Here is a 24,229-nt window from a genome sequence, read left to right on the forward strand (position 1 = left end):
TCCACCTTACGCAATATACTCATTGATGCGCTATATTTAGTATTGTTATAATTTTGTTTCAACAAGTGGCAAACCCGTCAGAAAACAATTACATCGTTAATTTAGAAAAACAGCAAACATGTTAAAGAAACAATCAGCAAAGTAGAGATGTTTTAATATCAATTTTAACTATACAGCTGGTTTTTGATACGAAGAAGAGGTTTTACTCAGAGATGTGGTAATTTAAGTCAAATTAATTAATCGTGTATGTAATTTCATATAAATATGGCGACACGGTTACATATACTAGCCTATAAGACAGTCATTCATATAAAAAAATGGTCCTTTCTATTGTATCAGTACATCTGCTGTTAGGCGGCTATGCTGTCTTGCATATGTTAGTCGACTTTCATTGAAATATATATGCAGACATTGGGAGAAATTCAGATTTCATTTTTTCGTTCTGCATTTTCATTAAAAACCTAAGGCGTAGTAATTTGATTGGATATACGTGAAAAATATTATTTACCTATATTAGGAACAAAAGCATTATAAATCAAAATCGTGAAATTATTGTTTAAAATGTTCATATACAATTTCCTCTTCGACGATTGAACATTTACATTAGATGTCTTTGGTCAGCAGACATAAATGGGTAACATCAAAATAAAGGAAGTTATACAAAAACAATCGCAACAATCCATTCTGTAGACGAATTTTCAATGTATGTTTCATTTGTTAAGATGCGTGCATGTACCTATCTGTACAGTAAAAAATGAAAATATATATTCATCATTTTTTTATAATTGTTTCCTTTTGTGTGCATGCGTTCGTATTAAACATGTAATATATTTTCTTTGTCACAAAGTCTGGTCTTTTACGATACACAGATCTGAAAATTAAATTTGTACCGGCATTTTACGTCTCAGAGCTTCTGAGATCTTAATACGTGTCTGTTCGCGTTTCATCTCGGCAACACGAGATTTGATTTGCTGCACAAGAATATGCATGGCTTGATTTTGCGAATCACCACTTCCACTGTTTTCTTCAGTTGGATAATCCCCCGGTGATCCATTAGAACCTGACGCTCCTCCATATTCTTGTTCTACGTCAGATTCCTCTTCGCTGTTTTGTCCATATCCTGTTGATGCAGAATCCAGTATATCTACAGACGAGAACAATTTGCATTGGGAACGTTTCAAGAGTCATTCAAGGATGTGAAACAACTAAATACAATTTCCCCTAATTACTTCCATGTATCATTAAGTGACACTTAAAATCTGAGTGATCCATCATCCATTCATCCAGCCACCCATCTATCTATCTATCTATCTATCTATCTATCTATCTATCTATCTATCTATCTTTCTTAATAGTGAAAATTGTCATATCGGACACCCACATATGAAAGAAAAATTGAAATATAAAACATTATTCAATGTTTTTATTTATTTTGTTTCTTCTTTTCACCTCTATATTAAAAAGACCTGTCCACTAAGGACATGTGTGTGGTCATTGTTTATTTGTGCGGAAAGAGTGAGGTTTAGCTGTGTAAATAAGTTTTGTTTTATATACAATATCTGACCAGATGTATGTAGTTACATCAACCAAATTATCTATACCTATGAATTTTAACACTCCAATATAATTTATCTTAAGGACGACATTTTGTAGTTTGATGTCATTGCGAATCAAGTGTATAACCGATATTACTACACACTGCATTTTTAAGGTATTCCTTTAGGAACAGAAAGCAATGAATATAAATTGTTAAACCTTATATATATATATATATATATATATATATATATATATATATATATATATATATATATATATATATATATATATATATATATATATATATATATATATATATATATATATATATATATATATATATATATCAGTAACATTATCTACCAAATATCTGTGTAAGCATCCATAAAATTTCAGTACACACATCTTATATATTACCATGCTAATTGGTTCTTGTTATCACTGAATCCACTGACTCATTTTCTATGTATGTATGTATGTATGTATGTATGTCTGTATGTATGTATGTACATTCATGTGTCCAAAAGTTTAGATAGACAAAAGGGTACCTTTTACTTTCATCTCCAAACTGTCAACCATTTTTTTATGGCTGTAATATCTCTTGCAAGAAGCTCAGACACTTTCCTGATCTAAAATGGAAATATTCAATCCCTATTTAGTATAATTCAATACAAGTATTAGTAGTATAGAAACCAATAATGGAATTTAAACACACTATTGGATGTTATAGTAGTTACATGTATGAACAGAATGAGGTCTCACATTATTCATTATAGTAATTACACGTAATACTCGATGTGGCTTCAACCTATGTCAATAGAGTAATTACATGTATTTTCGGCATCTGGTTTCAGTATTGGCCATTATAGTAATTACATGCGTTAATAAAGTCTTGTCTCACTATTGACCATTATAGTAATTACATGTGGTAATAAAGTCTGGTGTCATTATTGACCATTATATTAATTAAATGCATTAATATAATCTGGCCCAACAATCCATTATTATAGTAACTATATGCATCATTGGAACCTGGCCCCAATTTTGCTCTTTATAGTAATTATTACATTTAGCAATATAATGTGACCTCACTATTGGTCATTATAGTAAATATACGTATTAATGCAATTTGGTCCAATTATTGCTCATTATAGTAATTACGTGTTAATGGGATGTGGCCTCACTCTTGGTCTTCATAGTAAATACACGTATTAATGGAATGTGGTCCAATTATTAGTCATCATAGTAATTACATGTGTCTATGGAATGTGGCCTCACTATTGGTAATTATAGTAATTACATATATTAATAAAATGCGGCATCACTATTGGTCATTATAATAAATACATGTATTAATAACCTTTACCTATTATCGTATGTTAATGAAATTGCACAAGAATTAAATTCTGCAAATTTACGATTTGCTTTTGTTTTATTAACATGAATTATCGAGGTGGAATAAAACTATTTCAGTTGTAAGGTTGTACGGGTGGGTGGAAATTAGGTATCTAAATGGTTCGACCAAACATTCATTTGATTCTCCACAAAACCTGTTTTACAACTATTGCAGTCATTGATCGATTTCAGGTTTGATTTTGGATACCTGAAAACTATAGGTGTTCCCTGAAGAGGCCATTCTTTATGCCATCGGGCTGTTTGCTTAACTCAGATATACAGAACAACACATAGACTTCACGGACATTTCAAGGCAGCCAATTGTTTGTGACACCACCAGGCGTTGGCAGCTTGACGATATGGATAACATCAGGACATTAAACACTCAAAAAAATAAAAAAAAGATTAAAAAAAAACCTGAATACGGTACACTGTCAGATACTGTGTCATGGATAGTGTCAATATTTAGCGACATATTTAAACCAAACAACTGTTCTGATAATTGTTTTCTGTTGTACACATTTGATATCATATGGCCAAAAAACACGATGAAGCGAGGAGAGTGTAATGATGAAACTTAAAAAATAATTCCACAGATAACACGGTTTTAAACTAGAACATTTGTACGACACAACACATTTGGGACGTTTAACTTTTCCTGGACACAAAATGTTTCTCAAGAAAAATCTTTCCACGACAGAATATGCTTGTGAAAACCAACCTTTCCATTGCAAAACATGTTTGCGAAGTATAACCTTTCCTCGACAAAACACGTTTGTGAAATACAACGTTTCTTCGACACAAAATATGTGTGATGTATAAGCTTTCCACGACACAGCATGTTTGTGACGTACAACTTTTCCACGACACAACATGTTTGTGAGGTACAACTATTCCACGAAACAACAAAGTTTGTGAAGTACAGCGTTTCCACGACACATTTTTGTGAAGTATAAGCTTTCCACGACACAACATGGTTGCAAAGTACAACATTTCCACGGCACACCATGCTTGTGAAGTACAACATTTCCACGATACAACATGTTTGTGAAGTACAAAATTTCCACGATACGACATGTTTGTGAAGTACAAGCTCTTGATATGCAGCTACAACAAAGATCTATTAGAAATTTGTTTCTATTCCACTTTGATATTTTCATGTGCATTTTATCGTTGTACTTAAGCCTCTGGCTTTTATGTAATTTAGTCTTTTCTGTTCACTTTTAAAACATCAATAAACGTGTCCTGAAAAAAGTATAAAAACTCTTGTCTTGTCTGTTTTCGCGTCACAAGTGACATTCCTGACACTATGGCTACCTATACTGTCTCTGCTCCCTCTTCCTCCACTTTCAAAGTCATCGACGAACACTTAGACTGTGCCAGTTGGGAGGCTTTATATCGTCGCCATCCCTTTAACGTGCTCATTGCTGGACCTAACGGTTCAGGCAAAACCGAATTTGTCAAACGTTCGATAGAACACAAACATCATTTGATCGATCGTCCACCTCAACGCATCGTGTGGTGTTACAAAGAGTGGCAATCGGCGTACAGCCTGTTGCGAGAAAGTCAAGGCGATTCCATCGTGTTTGTGGAAGGCATTCCTAACGAAGACGACGGAATCGTGTCTGACCCCCGTCAAACCCATTTGGTCATTTTCGATGACATGTTAGGAGAAGACGAAGAAGAAATCAAACTTTGGATTACGCGCTAAGTGCATCATCGTAATGCCAGTGTCATTTACATCACTCAAAATTTGTTTCAACAAAGTAAAGCCCATCGTACCATCAGTCTCAATGCTCATTACGTGGTCTTGTTTAAAAGTCCTCGAGATAAATCGCAAGTGCAAGTCTTAGCCAAACAGTTAGGAACGCTTGGCTCAATCAGGCTTACGACGATGCCACTCAAACTCCACACGCCTATTTACTCGTCGACTTGAAACCTACTACCCCCAATTATTTGCGATTTCGTACCCATTTGTTTCACCACTGGTGTCAAGACGGAGGGCTTGTCCTGTACAAGTCTCCGTCCTCGACTTAGCCCCAAAAAAATCTATAAAAACCTTAGACTCGTTTCGTCTGTCTCACACAGCATCAACATGACATCCCTTCAGTCTCATCTTCCCGTCAAATTGATTCGTGCATTGTATGGCATCAGTCGCGAGAAAAATCCACAAATACGTGCTCGTGTCTTAGAAGCCAGTTTCAAAGAAGTCTTACGATGGTTCACGGTAACAGCACGTCAATTACTGCAAGGTAGCATTCAGATTACTCGTCAAACCAAACGCTTTTTTGATAGAACAAAGTAGTTTTGACCCAACTGGCCGATTTCCGCATCGACACTCAGACCAAAAAACAAATCATTTTGAAACCTGGAGGGAGCGGTACTCTAGGAGGTGTCATCAAACGCTCCCTCTTAAAATGGGATCCTAATGTTCCCAAAGTTCTCCCCAAGAAAAAAGCCAAACGAAGCCCCAAGAAGTAAAAGAGCAACGGTGTCAAGACCCAGGTCACCACCCAGGAACAAGAAAATCTCCAGAAAAAGAAACAGAGAAGTCCTCCGAAAAAGAAAAGCCCCCAGAAAACTAGTCGCAAGAGAGGCACTACAGCCAGGACTAAAACCTTCCATTCGCAAACCACGACCTGCAACGACGGTGACTGCGTCTCCGGTAGCCTCAGGTTCATCCACTTCTCCGTTGATGACACCATGGAAGCCCGTGTCTCCAAGACCTTTTCCAGTGGCAGGACCCTCCTCTTTAGTGGCAGTGGCAGCTACTCACAAAGTACCTGCTCCCAGAATCAAAGTCCAAGAGAGATCGGGCATGTTACAGAGTTTACTGGATTTGTCCAAGCAAGAACTGGCTCGATTCAGTCCGTTGCGTACCCCTGCACGACGAGTGTTGCCTTTCCTCAAGTTGATACGACGTAAAGACAATCAGTGGCGACGCGTTCCAGTATAGAAAAGGGCTGCGACAAAATAGGGGCATAAATGTTTTTTTGTGCTCCTGAGCTCCCAAAAGATGTCACCTCAAAGAAGTGCACACCGTCACTATCATCAAAAAAAGAAAGAGACAAAGACAATCTCGTCATCCGACAAAGTGCTTAGCCAAGTATCGACTTTACCCTAAGAAAAGATACAGTCGTTCAAAGAAAAAGATGAGTCACCAAAGGGGAGGTTTCCTTGGCGATTTGTGAAAACACACTCTCACCTTTATGACAAAACGATAGTCCAAAAAAAAAAGATAAAAGGGCGTGTGCTTAGATATTGACGTTACTGTATTTTTGGTGAATGTCCCGGAACCAACAAGCAAAGATGTCACCTTACTAGAAAACATCCCTCTTCTAAACCCAAATGAAAGAAAAGGAAAGGACTGCCTCCTCGTTTAGTCAAACATGGGGACATGTTATCTGTCCTGTCCAAAGCTTCTCCACCCATGATTAAAAAAAATCATTCAATCGGCCTCCAAAGATGTCATCGATACCGTGTGCAAATGTTGTTTGAATGATTTGAAAGGCACGATTCCTTTGTCCAAACACCAGAAACAATGCTAAGGTAAACATCGTCATGTTCTTCGCCAAATGGTTCAAAAGAAAATCCCCATTCGTCAAAAGAAGAAGATGTTGGTCCAACGTGGATGAATTTTGCCACTCTTGTTAGGCCCATTACTGAAAGGAGTCTCGGGAACCATGTTGGGATGTATCGTGGGAGCAGGATAAAAAGGACTTCTGAAGTCCCAAGATCTCACACGTAACCCTTGACATTCAAGGAAGTAAACTAGCTTTAGTGCCTTACAAACGATGGATGGAATATCATCGTTTGCAAGAACAACTGACCCCGCATTTGCCTCCCAGTCCCAATTTGACCGAGATGTCCCAGTTACAACACGAATTGCAGTCCTTGATGGATCGCCAAAAATTGCAAAAGTACGGTCAACTCTTGCAACGACTGCAACTCTTTCACCAGAAAGCTTCAGACGAAACAGCTCTACCCACACTGTCAGATTTCAAGACCTTGATGAAAAGTCCAACACCATCACCACTACCACCAGTACTACTGCCGGTGACCAAGACAGAAAAAGGAGAAAAATAAGAAGAAGGGTTTGAAACTCCTTCAGACAAAGCATGCAAGTTAACAACACCACTTACCTCCATAATTGGATGGATTAAAAATATGATGACCACTCCTTCTTCATCAGAAGAGAAAAAGAAGGTGAAGACATAAGTGAAATAAAAAACCGATATCCCCTGTTCAGACATACTCCTCCTCGACACCTATCGCTGGTCGCACACGCAAAGCATTACAAACCAAAAAAATAACCCACCAGAAAAAGAGTAGCATCCTCAAAGAGTCAGTGTCTTATTAACAAAAAAAATGGGAAAGGTGTTAGCTAGCATTTCCTAGGATGCATCCCATTCTGCAGGTTACGGAGGAGTACAAACATTGTATCGTGCTGCCAAAACCCGACTTAAAAGTCTCCGTTTACCTCAAGTGCAACGATGGTTACAAGAACAATCTACCTACACTTTACACAAACCCATTCGACGCAAGTTTTCCAGAAGTCGCACCCAAGTGGAAGGCATCGATCATCAATTAGATTACGAAGCCCATTGGGAAGTGGCTTTAGTGGAAATCATTCAACCGACCCAAGTCCTTAATGTCCTTCCCAATCAAAATTATTTTACGGTGGAGGTTCATGACGAGCAAATGCAAAAGTACTTGAATAATTTAAAATGTGACAATGAAACCTATCATGAACAAACTCAAAAGTGGACCAATAACTTGAACATTCCCCCAGGCTATTATTTTAGTGGTCAACATTTAGTGAGCACCATTGCCTATAGGTTCAATGTCCTGTTCGACACTTCTTGATGAAATCTGATGGGGGTAAAATAATGTCCATTTTATTATGTCATTAATTGTTTGACATCTTGGGCGGGGACGTGAAGATGATGAGGGCAATGATGAAGAAAAACGAATTACCAGTCATTTCCGACAACGATTGTTTAACCAAGTTATTTCGTTTTCCAGTGGAAATGAACCAAGGACTGAATTTGATCTTTGTGTACTCCGATGTGGTAGAGTACAATGTGGTGCGACACACCTCCGTACCGTTACTGCGTGTCATTCCTTTCAAAGTGGATTCTGCCACGGTCGCTGACGAGGAAGGTGGAAACACTTCTCACGTTCACCGTGAATTTGTACATCATTATTTGCCCGTCAGTAAATCGTTTTTAACATCGTCAACATTGCTATAAAAGGAGATCTTGGACAAAATATTCCATTCACCAAAGGGAAAGTCACGGTGAAACTCAGTTTTCGAAAACTGTTCTCTAACGAGTTGTAAGTCATGTATCCAGTGTACCGAGGCGTTGCTCGAGAGCGAGGACATGGTTTAGGAGATATGTTAAAATCGGCCTTTCATTCAGTGGAACCCGTGTTGAAACCAATGGTGGCACTAGGACTGCACGCCTTGAAAGATGCCGCACTGACGCAAGGCAAAGAATTTCTCCAAAATGTCATCATTGACAAACAAAACCCTAAAGAAGCCTTCTTGAGAACAGGCGAAAATGTCTTGTTGCAAAGAGGCAAAGACCTTTTGGGTCGACGAAAAACTCATAGAAATGCCCTGAGCTCTAGTGAAACAGGCATTCCTACTTCCCTGCACAAGGCAGAAAAATACGAAGAAGAAAACACCCTTTTACAAGACTTTACACTTCTAAAGCTAGAAAGAAGAACTGCTCGAGACTTAGACGTTTTCGATTATTAAAGTATTGAGAAACAGAAAAAATAATGCACCGAGAGTCTTGCGCCTGTTCCAAGTCGGAACTGGATCTGTTTGCCATGCCACCCACCATGATGACGATGCAAGAATCCCAGTCGGTCGAATTTCATCCCGTCTCCTCTTTGACGGATTCAGCTCCCATCGAGTTTGATATCAATGGTCAGCCCTAAGATAACATCGATCTGAATAGCAATTACCTGTACTTGAAAGTCAAAGTGATCAAAATGGACAAAACCAATCTCTCAGACACTGCTAGAGTAGCTCCTGTCAACAATTTCATGCATTTCTTGTTCAGCGTAGTGGACTTGTACTTGAATAACAAACTGGTCAGCAGCAGCATGGACACGAACCCTAATCGAGCGTACCTGGAAAATCTCTTGACGTACGGAAAAGAAGTCAAGAATACTCATCAGGATGCTTGCGTGGTATGGAAACCTGACACAGCGGGTGAGAACAAGGACGTAGTTTAGAACTGTTGGCTCGTTTGCATTTGGACATGTGGTTGCAAGAAAGGTATTTGATGAACGGAATGGATATCCGCCTGAGACTGAATCGCAGCACTGCTGCTTTCCATTTGATGGCCCATGCCAACGAATACAAAACTATCATTCAAGAAGCTAGACTCTACGTGCGTCGTGTGGAAGTGTTACCTAAAGTGGAAAACGACATCAGGCACACTTTGAGCAGAACGACCGCCAAGCATCCGATACGGCGTGTGGAAGTGTAAACGTTCACTATTCCTGCTGAACAGCGATCCATGATCGAAGATCATCTGTTCCAAGAGCAGTTACCCAAGCGTTTGATTACTGGTATCGTTACGAATTCAGCCTTCAATGGACTTCACAACGAAAACCCTTTCTAGTTTCAACATTACAACGTAGTCAAAATCGAGGTCAGTCGCGATGGCAAGACATTGTGTTGCCGACCCTTTGAGCCTAAGTTTGGTGACAGGAATTATTTGAGATCGTACTTGTCCATGTACGATGCCACCGGACAGTTAGGGACCAACACTAGTCACGGTAATTTGTACGACGATTATGCAGGAGGCTATGCTTTGTGGCCTTTGATTTCACTCCAGACCAAGACAGCGACGAGGGACATTTCCACCCTATAAAATCCGGTCAGATTCGTGTGGAACTTCAGTTTGCGAATCCAATACCCACAGATAACACAGTGAACGTGATCTTGTATGCAGACTTTGACAATACGATAGAAATCAACAGTTTGAGAGAAGTCATTCTAGACTATTAGAAACTATTAATGACTGTTATCCTTCTTTACCTAGTGGAGAAACGTTGGACATGGAATGTGAGGAAACCATGAAAGAAGAAACTCAAGACAAAGACGAAGAAGTTATCATGATGAAGTCCCAATGGCCAGAACAAGAAGCACATTTAGTCTCCTGTTTCTACAGTTCTGGGAAATAAAATTAAGGAATTGATCAAGAAAGATTGTTATGGATGTCAAAACGATCATCACAGTCAAATTCAACACGATAAATGTCTGATGTTGAGTCAAGAAGAAAAATTCGACCAGTATCTGGAAAATGCTTGGAGTCTCATCTCGGAGGAATTCGTGTTTGATCAGTTGTATAAAAGCTTGCGTGAATATTCTTCTCCTCCATTAACGCCCCTGGAGATTCGTCGCATAGAAGCTCTCTTGGATCAGGATACGAAGTCGGAGCTAATACCCATTTACTTGTCAAACATTTTCCAAGAGAAAGTCAGGATCGAATTGATCACTTATTATTACCTGTGACGGAAAAAAACACAAACATAGATATCTGGGAACTTTATTATCTTTTGAACCATAGTTCGTACACTGATTCTTGGAATCCTGTCGTATGTACTAAAGATGAACTACCTCATCGCAAACCTCAAGGCCATCATGCTTATGTGATCAACACGGACGACAGTCATCTCCCACATACCCACTGGGTAGCCGTCTAATTTCCTCAAGAAGGAAGGATTGCCCCCTTTGGAAGACGATACCATTGACTTTATGAGAAGAAATGCTCAGACCACACGATTTAATAATGTGAAATTACAAGGCACAGATTCATTGGTGTGTGGACAATATTGTGTGTATTTTCTGCATCATCGCAGTCTGGGATATTCTTTAGAACATTTAGTGACTTATTTTGATCGTCATTCTTCTAGAAACGATGAGAAAGTAGAACGATGGTTTTGTGACATTTATGCTTATCTTTCGTCTTTAGCTAGGAAACGTAGTGTCCATCAATGGCCCAATGACTTCCAACAGTGGAAATCACAATTGCATTTACACCGTTGTCAGCCATGTCCAAAATAGAGTGTTATTTGAAACAAAAATGTTTGTTAGTTAAATTGAATGTTTAATGTTGAAAACAAAAGTGGTTTTTTGTTAGTGATGATTTATGTTTGAATAAAAAATGTTGTGTTTTGATTAAAAATATCTTTGTCCTTTGTTTTGCTATGGATATCACGATTCATGCTCTTTGACTTCTCTCTATCTCTCCCATGACACTAATTTAGCGTTCCGACTCGAAAACCGTGTAGATATGTTTTCCTTAACGTCCGCGCTTTGACCATCCATTGTCGACTCATCCTCCTACGAAGATGTGCTCAAGATTAGCCAGGTTGAACGAATCCTACGTGAATTTGCATCGTGTCAGACAAAGTCTGATACCGAAGCCGGAAGAGATAGAGAACGTTAAAATGTTAAAAGTCACTGAAGACCTGATAGAAGAGCTCTTCAGAGAAGAAATTAACAGGGAGAAAAAAGAATGGATGGACAAGTACAGTCTTCAGAAACAGCAGAGAGAACAGAGAGAGCAGCAACAGCAACAGCAGCAGCAACAGGAACCTGAACCTGACAATGGTTTTGTCGACTGTCGTGTCGATGCCAAAGAGTTCTCCTTCTCTTTCCGAAGAAGCAGACGTTATGCTGTGAGAAAGCCTGTCGTCAGAGGAGGTCGCAATCTTAGAACCTAAAAGATTGCCATAGCTCCTCTTTCACACAAAAAACAGCCCTTTTCAGGGCTACCCCATAATCTAGAAAAGAAATAACAATTCATTGCCTATGATAGGTTAGAAAAAATAGAAGTGCGTCTATAAGCACATGAATTATTCATCTTGGTTAGAAAGTGAGTGTATAAGCATTTTCTTTAAGTGTCTTGTCAAAAAAATTTAAAATAGTGATGGGTAGTAAACAGGTGAGTGAGTGTTTCTTTTAGGTCCGCGCGTTTTTCGGTAATGATCTAGGTAATATAAGTTTTGTGTCATCACTCATCATTCACATCAAGACCACCGAGGGGAGAAGACCACCTAACTGACTCCGGACAAACACGATATACCTATCTCGGCACGCACTCCGCCTTGATGGATGGTTTTTTTTTTTTGACTTAAGAATCTTTTAACCGCCAAATCCTTACATTGTGCAAAACAGCCACAGAGGGAAGAAGACCAATTAATGCCTAACCAGACAGCCTAGCAGCCTTTAGCCGCCATCTTGACCAGTGCAGACAAAGGAAATCCAGCCAAGCAGCCCGCCCGCAGCCATTTTGGATTACATCACCTGGTATAGTAGCTAAGTACTTTAGTACAAGGTAGGAAAATTACTAAGCCTGCGGGCAATCAAAACTGTGCTGTTTACAACTCACTAAATATTTTGTTTACCTCTCTTATACTAAATTCCTTATTTACTCAGTTTGTCGCCTATTCTCTTAAACAGTCTCTAGAAACCTTACTAGAATCGACTGGATTGAATCCACACGTGGTAAAAGCACCATGTATCATTGTGTGATTTTCAATCATAGAGAATAAATACGACAAATTTCCTCAACTAACCAATACCTTTTTCTCATAATAAGAACTCTAGATGTTAACACTGTTCCCAAAAACAGGCACTAGGAAACATACTAGTACCACGCCTGGTCAGAATCCTCACAAGTTACAAGCACAAGCTAACCGCTGTGAGATTTTCCGATACACTGAATTTAACAGCATCTCATCTCTCCTTGTTTCTTCCTAACCGCAACTGCTATTAACAACAATAACAAACAAAAACCTTACTCAAAACCAATTATGAATGTCTCAATCAATTACAAACAAACTTAACTTTAAGACTAGAAATCTAAACCATAGAGACAATAGGCTTAAAAGGTAAATGAAAACACACATTACCTCCACCCCTATGACACCAAAACCCGCAAATAATCATAGGAAAATTGCATCTCAGTGCAAACTCCAAGCATCTTGAACTTTGCGAGAAGAAACTCAACTTCTCTTCCACCCCTGAAAGGAATGATTTAACAACACCCCATTTAACCACCCCTGAGAGAAACGAACTAATTCAAACATCAGCAGCCGACCTAGGTATCATTTCAACCGTAAGTTTTAAAAACTTATTAGATCCATCAGCAAACAAGGAACTGGACAATACAATACCTATAGAAATCCCAATATCGCCACTCCAACAACAAGACCAGCCAACCACCGCCAACTACATGGCCATTGCACAATCCAGGGAAAGAAAACTTATATCCACGATAGTAGGAAACACACCAAAAATAAGGACCGACTTACATAACAGGGAAAAAAACTACACCCCCACCCCTTCATACCAGTAAGAACAAACCCAAATATCATAACAGCCAGACCCCTGGACCATCAAAACCGTTAACTGAGGAACAATTACTCAGCAGCCAAAACAAAACACAAGCTAACCAAACCACCACAACCACTAAATCAAACCTTAATGTATGGGATGGCAAGGGTAAACGGAAGGAACCCATGTTTAATAAGAACAAACCTACCCCCCCCAAAAAAAAATAACCCATACTCACCCACGCAAAGAACCAAAAAAACCAGGCAAAATTTTCGTACCATCCCAAAGAATACACCCTTTATATCAGTAACAACTCCAATAAACTGATAAACTTAACTAATAACAGTCTCACACAGGCACTCCTTAGGGTTCATCAAGGACAATTTAAAATATTTAGGCCAAACACATAATAGTACACTGCAGCACTCGCAGTCAAATGGCTAAATTCCTTGAAGTCGAAATAATTAATAACATTAGGGTTAAAGTCGCAAGACACAAAGAGATAGGGATAAAGAACACAATATCCAAAACGCTCAATAGCAACCAGACCCTCACAGCAATAACCCACGAACAAATAACTTAGCCACCCTACCCACCCCGCATGAACAACCCCGCATTCAAAGCAGTTCTAAAACTCACAGGAAAAATAACCGGATAAATAATGAAACCGTCACTGCCAACCTCAAAGACAGTGGTACCCCCATAAATAGGGCTTATAAACTTAAAAACCACTTAGGACAGGAAACCAACACAGCGATCCTAGAATCAAACTCCCCACTCTCAACCACGATTAGACTAGGTCACTCTGGTGCACGCCACCGCCTCGAGACCTACATTAACAAACCCAGGTTCTGTGTAACTGCCAACACTGGGGACATTTCTCTAACAGATGTAGATATACCCTACTATGCTACAAATGCGGGGTCAACCACAAAGGTGTATGCCATAGAGCCACACCCAAATGCACCAACTGCAGAGTCCCCACCTACCAAAATCCCACGAATGCCTCAACACTATCAAGGAACATCAAACTATAGAAATCATGAACAACAAGCAAATCCAGTATCATGCGGCGAAAAAACTAACCCCCAGTATAAAAGATCACCACCAGGTCATGACCCAAACAAACCAGCAACTGAAGCAACCACAACCCAAACACCCAACCAACCAAGGTCAAACAAGGTCAAACAAGGTCAAACAAGATTAAATAAGCAAGATACGCCTTTAATCAAACCCAACAAAAGTTCACAAACCTACCCCGAAGAATCAGATAATACTAAGACAAAAAACAAATCACTGTCAAACCAGACACTGGAAAAGCTACTCCTAGAGATCAAAACCGAACTTATCAACAACCCCCACTCCATCGTGGATAAAATAACACAGATAACAAGCAAAATCAAATTAAATTTAAAGTTAACAACATAACTCACAAATGAAACAATCAATAAAGGACCACCCCAATAATGAATTATACAACAAACCGCAACATAATAGTATGGCAATGGAATGCTAGAGGGCTAACAAGTAGTATCAGTGAACTCAAAGCTAAACTACAAAACATACAACACAAACCAGATATTATCTGCATACAAGAAACAAAAATAACAAGTAGAACCAAACAAATACCAAAACTCCCAGGTTACGCCACAGGTCACTTCAAAAATCGAACCACATGACAAAGTTGGTGGGGCTTAGCTATATATACAGCAGATAACATTCCGAATGCAGTAACAATAACTATAACACCATCCCCAGGTAGCAATGAAGCATTCGAAATTCAATCCCTTATAATTCATACAGGCAATGGTCAAGTACAAATATTAAACATTTATGGCCATTGGGGAAATTCAGGCACAGCTAACTTAATTACTTCTAAACAAATAAATGACCACAGACGAGTAGACCAGATCGTCATCTGTGGAGATTTCAATGCCCATAACGACCTGTGTGTGTGTGTGTGGGGGGGCGGTGTGACGGACAAAAGAGGCAGATTTATTGAAGAATGGACCGCTGAATCTAACCTTACCATTTTAAATGACGGCACAAAAAAAACGCCTCAGCCCAGAAAATGGTCTCATGTCTGCCATCGACCTCACCATTTGCTCGCCATCAATAACCCAGGTGGCGGACTGGAGAGTGGATCAAACTGACCCCTTGGGCAGTGACCACTTCCCAGTAATAGTCAACCTGCAGATGACGGTCCAGTACAACTCCCTAAAAAGAACCCCCAGATGGATATATTCAAAAGCAGATTGGACCACATTTAATGAAATACTAAACAAAGTAGACACCAAAACCTAGAAAATGATAATATTAATAACTATTATGATAACCTGATTGACACCATACTAAAGGCAGTCACCACCAACACACCCAAAACTAGTCCTAACCCAAATAAACAAGCATTCCCATATTGGAATGAAGAATGCAAACAAGCCATCACTGATAAGAAATAAAAACCTCAATAAATTTAAAGGCACTAAAACTTCTATTGGCTTCACTACACATAAACAAAGGGAGAAAAACCTTAAAAACCTAATTAAACAGGCTAAGGAAACAAAATGGCATAATTACTGCACAAACATCAATATCACAACTAGTACCAAACAAGTCTGTGATAAGATTAGATCAATTAGAGGGAAGACAACTAACATCACCCCAAAAATAGATGGAGCCATTACTAATAAAGTAAAAGGCGACCGAATAGCTCATCATTTCTCAGAAATGAGTAGTAACACCAACCACACCCCATCATTTAAATTACATAGGGACAAAGTAGAAAGAACCCATAACACTATCTTTAAAGGCATCGGTCCCAAAGTCTCGTACCTAAATAAAGACATTATAACTTACGAATGGGACCTAGAATGTAAAACCAAAAACGAAACAAGCCCAGGGGAAGTTCAAATAGGATACACAATATACAAACATATCCCAAAAATCTTAAACAAACAATTATTAAATTACTAAACCAAATATGGACCTCAGGCAAGCTACCCGATACATGGAAGCACGCAATAGTAATTCCAATACCAAAGCAAGGAAAAGACCCTAACGATATTAGCTCTTACTCGACCCATTTCCCTAACAAACAACATTTGTAAGATCATGGATACCATAGTCACTAACCGACTCAAACATCACCTAGAGAGCAATAATTTAATCTCCGATAATCAATGCGGATTTAGAAACAAAGGATCCACCACGGATCAACTAATACGATTGGAAACCGCAATCAAATTATCGTTCAACTATAAACGCAAAGCAGATAGGAATTTAATTGCAGTATTTATTGACCTCGGAAAGGCACTCGACCTTGTATGAAGCAAAGGCTCATTAGCAAAACCCAACCACTACGTCATCACAGGTCGGATGTTTAAATTCATTGAAAACTTCCTCGCCAACAGTAAAATAACAACAAGAATCGGCGACACCTACTCTGAACCACACACACTTGAAAACAGTACACCACAAGGGAGCGTAATCAACCCAACCATTTTCAACATCATGATTAATGACTTGGACACCAACTTAACATCAAAACTAATTGAACTCTCGCAATTTGCTGCTGATAGTGGACTATGGAGAGCAGGAATGACCTCCAGCCACAAAGTAATCAGCGATATTCAAACAAGTTTAAACAAAATAGGGAAATGGGCTGATAAATGGGGGTTCAAATTATCCCATGAAAAAATCGTATCATTATTATTCACCACCAAACGTAAATCACAAAATCATTTTCCAAAACTTACCATCCAAAATCAAGAAATTAAATTCGTAAAAGTATAACGATTTTAAGGAATGCACTATGACTCTAACCTAAACTAGGGACCCTACATAAACAAACTAGTGAAAAGATGCAATAAAGACCTTAACCTCCTTACAAACCTTAAAGGAACCACCTGGGGATCCAATCAAGAAACCTTACTAACATTACATAAATCAGTAATCAGATCCAAACTAGATTACGGATGCCAAATATACAACTCGGCACCCCAAAATAATCTCAAGAAATTAGATAGCATACAAAGAAAGACCCTAATTATTTGCACTGGAGCACTACCATCCACATCACTAATGGAGCTTCAAATCCTAACTGAAGAACTGCCGCTCCACCTTAGAAGGCAAGAACTCACTCTTAGATATGCAGTCAGGCTAACGACACACCCCAATACACATCACACCCGGCTGGCTATAAATAAATGTAACATACCTTTGAAAACCAAATTAACACAAAACATACCAGCAGGGAAATTAGTCCATCAATTAGTTGAACAACTTCCTATAGACAACCTCCAAGCAGAAATTGCAAATCACTATGACAAAGAACCATGGATAAATACCAACCAATCAGTTAACACCCTTATTACGAAATATGGCAATGAAAACGAACAAGAACTCAAACTAAAAATAATCTGTACAGAAGAGATCAACTCAGAATATTGCAACTACATTAAAATTTACACTCATGGATCCAAAATAACAGAACCACCCAGAACAGCAGCAGCTTACGTAATTCAGGAACACAGCTGAATTCTGGGCCATATTTGAAGCAATCAAATGGATCGAAGAGAAAAAATACCCCAAGCGGTAATAATAAGTGACTCGCTAAGCGTCATAAACTCAATACTTAATAACAACACCAAATCAAGAGAAAGCTAGCTTAGGCAAACCAATATATTGTTTAAAAAACTAAACAATAATAACTTGCAAGTGGAATGTATGTGGATACCGTTCCATATTAACATACCAGGTAACGATATGGCAGATATAACACCTAAACAAAAACTAAACGAAACCACTCTCATCAACCTAGATTATAGCATATGTGAAATCTATAGCATATCTAAAACCCTCATTGATAATAAATGGCAGGAATTATGGAACACAAACACCCAAGGCAGGAAGCTACAAACCATAATTAAAGAAGTCTGCAGAAATAGGAAACCACCCAAAACAAAAGGCAATGACCAAAAATTCGTAAATAGAATACTCACAGGCAAAACCAAGCTGGCTAACAGCTTAGGACAGTACATAGGACCACAACCACATAACCCTAACTGTTACCATTGCAGGGTCCCAGAAGACCTAGAGCAAATTTTTAACAACTGCCACACACTTGAAAAAGAAAGAACTAAGTTTAAAATTAAATAACGTAATATTGGATCCTCAGTCACATACCCATAATTCTTGATGAACACAAACCCCAATATCAATTTAACATTCGATAACATCATAAGTTTTATACACGAATCTAATCTAATTAAAAAAAATTAAAAAAGTAAATCAAGACCAGTCCAAAATAGTACAAAATCACTGTTTGGGAATTATGACGGCCCGCTAGGTCTCGTGGGTTCACAGACTGACACAGCCGTTGATAGCCCGAATAATAAAAACCAATTAAGGGCACAAAAAACTTAAAATGGGAAAATAGGAATTGATTAAAACAGGACTACATAATAACATACAAATAACTATAAAACAAGTTTTCACTCCAAACCAATAAGATAAGGAATCAAAATAAATAAGGAATTCAAGACGTAAAATTAAAATTAAAAAATTTAAATTTAAACTAGTTTAAAAAATAAATTAAAAAAATAATAAAATAACATATTTTTACATTTTATTTGTATCTATACTTCCCTCCTGCCTTACACTTTAACCGTCTCATTGTCTCTTAAACAACATCTGGCATGAAAATTAACACCTCTACGAACACACTCACTCAAACCCAGGTGACAGCCATCAACAAATGCCTAGAATTACCTACAGGACCCAAAATCAGATCGTATAAGGTGGTCTTGAACCCAGACAATCAAGATCGTCCACACGATAACAGATTAGGAACAAAACGACCCCAAATTATCAAATATTAGGTGCTTTAAACTCCAAAGGCTATCAGATCCCGCAGCACAAGGCTGCAAAATAATAAACTCTCTGCATAAGGAAGTATAACCCTAAATTATCACGTATAAGGTGGTCTAAAACCCAAAGACCGTCAAATCAAGCAGCACAAAATCCGCAACGAAAACAGCACTAACTATAATACTAAGACCCAAAAAACCAATGCCAATCAAGGTGGTCCAAAAATATCCAAAGACCTTCAGGGCCCGCTACACAAGGTGGCAACATCAAAACCCATGGCTGTCAACCTGGGTATCTATCTCTAACCTACTCTAAAACAGCACAGAATTATCCTCCAAATTATGCAGGACGACACTTTTAGAAACTATACCCTGGAGCTTATAAAAACAAAAAACTTTGAAATGAACCGCCTCCAGATCCATAAGCCTCTTCCTCCTCTACCACGACCGGACATCAAACATCACGGGTGCAGTGCACGCCCCCATAGCAATATACACGAGTGCGCGTTGGGTACAATCCCACTCGTCTCAATCAGCAAAGCAATGCAACCAAAGCAATGAGTGCGTGCTGGGTCCAATCCCACTCACCTCGGCCATACATCCAGATCGCTAGGAACTAAATATTACCTCGATCTGATGGTTTAATTAATAAGTGTTCCGTGAACATATAAAAGCCTGGGGGATGTGGCTCTCCTTCCTTCCCCCAGGAGTAATTAAATAGCACGCTGTGCGTGCATAAAACAGTGATACATGCTCCATTGGAGGGAAAATCATTTTAATCCAACTAAGTAAGTAAGTTTTGTGTCTTAGGGGATGTTTTCCTTCACGTCCGTGCTTTTTATATAAATACAGAAACACTCGTCAATCTGGCTACCCTTGTTTATTGATGAACTGTAAATATGAGCAGCAGGCTACTGAAGATTTTAGAACTCCAGATGCACCTGGAATATGCCAGGCGCATACTTAATGAACTGGCAGCGGAAGCCATCGTAGAAAAAGGTAGGATAAAAGAGGAGGAGGAGCAAAAAGGAATAAAGAAGAGGAGGAAGAGAAAATAGGAATCATGTCTCACCCTATGATGAGACCAGTGTGTAGAGTGAAACCATTGTCACCTCCAGAGTAAGTACTTCCAGTACCACAACGTGAGCAACAACAGCAACAACAACCACAAGCAGCAGTACCACAGCCTGTAGTAGCAGTTCCACAAAGGCTACATCCACGGCTGTGGCACAGAAGACAAAGAAGGGAGAGGGAACAACAAGTGTTCCGAATCCCAGAGACAGAAGATTTGACTACAGAGGCTACTCATCAAGCCTCTGCACTCCCAACCACAACTATACATTGGGAAGGGGTTTGGAGTAGACGTTGTGTCTGTGGTGCCAGGCCTGGAACGTGCCACCATTAACCAGGTGCCCCTGGAGTTCTAAAAGCAGCCCTTTTCAGAGCTAACCAAAACTCTAGAAAAGAAAAAAACTATTCAATTTGCCAATGTGTGAATGTGGAGTAGTGTGAATATAAACACTGACTCATTTCCTGGTGTGAGTGCATGTGTTTGTAAGCGCTAATGTACGTTTGTGTGGATGGTAGATTATTTGGTTTTGTAAGTGCTTAAGTAGGTTTGTGTGAATAGTAGATTATGGGTATGTTTTTGCTGCTTCAGGTGTGTGTGTGTGTGTGTGGATAGTAGATTTGGGTTTGATTTTTGCTGCTTCCCGTGTGTGGATAGTAGATTATGGTTATGTTTTTTGCTGCTTCCCGTGTGTGGATAGTAGATTTTGGTTAATTATTTGTCTCCTCACTTCTGTGTGGATAGTAGATAATATGAGAAGAAAATAGATGGGGATGTTTTCCTTTCGTCCATGCTTTGCAGCGGAAGAACCCAAGAAAATGAGTATCGAACTATTTAATGAGCTAAAGGAGAGTTGGTACTGGATGACAGATGCAGCCTATGTGGTGGAAAGGCTAGAGAAGGAGTGGATGTATAAAGTGACGAAGGACTTTGTCAAAAGTCAAGTGACGAGTCTAAAACATGCCAGGGATCTGATTGAAGGTATGCTTGAAGAGGCGGTTAAAATGTTAAGAGGCTTGATACAACTTGACTATGTGAAAGTGGGTAAATTGAAAGTGGCCCTTGATTATGCCATTGAAGTCAGGTGTTTTTTAAAAGATATTTTGGATTTGACTGAGTGGTCCTATGTGAAATGGGGTTTAAACCAACTGATGAAAGTAGATGAAATGATGAAGAAAGGGATGAATGAACAAGTGAAGAAGATCAAAGACACTTGGACTGAAGAGAGAAAAGAAAGAGAAAAAGAAAGAGAAAAATAAAGAAAAAGAAGAGTTTGAAAGGATAAACAACAACTGGATGAAGATACAGGCCAAGTTCAGAGCGTTTGGCCATCCTCACTGGATGCCGGAAATTGATGAGAAGAAGAAGAAGAAAGGATTATTAAGAAAAGTCAGGAACTGGATGAAGAACTGGAGAAAATTAAAGAAGAACCCAAAGGCACTTTTGAGGGCCATTCATAGGTCTCGAAAAGAAATTGACTTTCATGCCTAACCCTTTCAACAAATTTGTTTTGTTTAAAATGGAGTATATGTATAATGTAAGTCTTATCTATATTACATAAATCTCCCATGTTCAATTTCCATTGTCCCTAGACAATCCCACCATGTTCAATTCTCATTGTCCCTAGACAGTCCCACCATGTTAAATTCCCATTGTCCCTACTGTACAAACTCACAATGCCCCATGTTAAATTTCCATAGTCCCTACTGTACAACTTCACTAGTTTAACGTTAAAGTCCCATTGTCCCTACGGTATCTCCATATAATACTATTTCATTACATGTATCTTTCAAAAAATAATGGGACACGTCACGCTTGTCTGCTCAATCCTAATTTTCTAGATATTAGTATGCCTCATTTGATGTTGCGTCTCGAAGGCATAAATTTGAATATTCAAACTTGCATTTCGTTTTGGTAAATACCGATACTTATGAAACATAAATACAAATCCATTTAGAATTGTCCTCTTGCATTTTAATTTCAGTTGCTGCATAACTCCGTAGATGTCATTTTATTTTAATACATTGGAAGACCAGAGGCAGGGGTTGGTGGAGCCTCTTTGATATGTAAATAGACTCTCTCACTCCGCCTGAAGGCATAAATAAGCTACATAAAGAAGGAAAATTCCAATAGCCAAACTCGGCTACTCTTTAAACAATTTAGTTAAAAAATATAACACTGACAAATACGACCGCTCTGTGATGTTTCTACAGTCCCCCACCCCCCACCCAGACAATATTTAGTGCATCAATCCAAGTAAGAACAGTGTTAACAAAAGTAAACATGTCTGCATTTTCGTAGAAAAATAGTAGATAGTTTGACAAATATACAGCATACTATATAGGATACTAATTTGCAAAACGATTCTGTCCTAAACTTATTGAGTTTCTTTACATCGATTCAGTAATGAGGTCGTTATTGGCATTGTCTACACTTTGCGAGCAGATAAAAGGACATGTTTCGAGATTGAAGTGGAATTTTTTTATATTTCATAGGCGGCTCTGCCACTGAAGAAACACAGATATCCTCTTTGTTTTAAGGGACTTAAGAAGATTATTGGTAATTTTACAATTTGTGATTACATGGGTTTTCATATGAATAATATTTCAATCCTAATTAGCATATCATTTCTTAAAGATCTTAGCTACGTTTTTGAATGTCCTCCAGTTCTAATACAAGTGATGCATATCTTATTTGCTTCACAAACTTTGCCTTTATGTTACAACTGTATGCCTTGGGATCTCTGCACATCTGTTATCGTTTATTTGCATTTATTAACTGCATAGCTAACAACTGGCACTAAATTCAAATGACTACATGTGTACGCATGTCATGCATAGACTACGACTAAAATTATCTGTATGTTAAAATATAACAACACTTCTAGCAGTGGAAAACTATCACGAGTTAGCAGTCTCAGGAATAGATCGCGAAAATAAACCAGTCAAATGTATCACGTTATATATCAAATGTATCACGGTATATATCAAATGTATCACGTTATATATCACTCACTCACTTAATCGAAAGTTATTAAAATATAACTGACCACATATACCATAATAAGTGGAGACTGGGTGTTTCGACTCTTTTACCAGAACAACGTTCTGTGTGCGGGATCACAGCGGTATCAGTCAGTGCCTTGACCGCACGCTACGTCCGTAACTAAATGGTAGCACTTTGATCACTTTTTCGCACTGACTGAACCGCCACTCTGCGGCTTTTCTATGCTATCCCTGCAGTACTGGTCATCGTTCAGACCGATTAAGTTGGATACTATCCGCTTCTCACCTCTTCTGAGAAGAAACAAGTACTCCATCCCTTTCTCTTGTACGTCTCCTTCAGCTTTGCATAATTGGTCAACTTTCTTTCATGAGTTTCATCACACCCCTTCCCCGAGGTACATTCCACGCTATGGCCACCTATTTCTTCATACGCTCGTACCACATCACTACATCTGGCCGTAGAGACGTCTGGACAATTTCTGGGAAAATATATTTCTTTCCGAGATGAACAAGCATGTAATGATTCCCTGCGTCATTAAGAATCATTCTTCTGTGTAATGCAATGTTACTGGTTTCTCCCTAATTTAAAAAATGATATTTTTATTTCATTCATTGTGCAAGTGTGTCCCAATCAATTCCCATATAAAAAGTCTTTTATGGCAATAAATTGTAAGACGTTTACCGATGTATGCAGCTTTCATCAAAAATTGCTCTCTCATCTCTCAAAATGTTCAATAGATTTGTAATCCAGTTTCAGAAGAATATTTTGAAAGTGAAGTCATGAATAAGACATATAGTGTGGCCAAAGTTTTTCTAAGACGAGATTTTAAAAGCAAGCAAATTCATATTATAAACCAGACCTTTACAATGGAAAAGTCAATTTGTCTGTTAGTAATACCAGATATATATTTGAAGAGCTGAAATTCCTTTGCCCATTCGTTACGTGTGTCAAAATCATATTTTATAATCACCCCAACGTGCAAAGAGA

General features: G+C 38.6%; 1 long non-coding RNA gene across 1 annotated transcript; it reads right to left on the reverse strand.

The window, feature by feature from the left end:
• Positions 1 to 33: 33 nt before the first annotated feature.
• LOC149772907 (uncharacterized) lies at positions 34 to 23,756 on the reverse strand. The gene is made up of 3 exons (XR_016417545.1): positions 23,528 to 23,756; positions 2,088 to 2,168; positions 34 to 1,144 (listed from the first exon to the last, which is right to left on the reverse strand). It is a non-coding gene; the product is annotated as an uncharacterized LOC149772907 (long non-coding RNA).
• Positions 23,757 to 24,229: the final 473 nt, after the last annotated feature.

This window comes from Sinohyriopsis cumingii, unplaced genomic scaffold, assembly GCF_028554795.1.
Source record: "Sinohyriopsis cumingii isolate HCF-2022 unplaced genomic scaffold, ASM2855479v2 utg000974l, whole genome shotgun sequence".
Lineage (NCBI taxonomy): Eukaryota > Metazoa > Mollusca > Bivalvia > Unionida > Unionidae > Sinohyriopsis > Sinohyriopsis cumingii.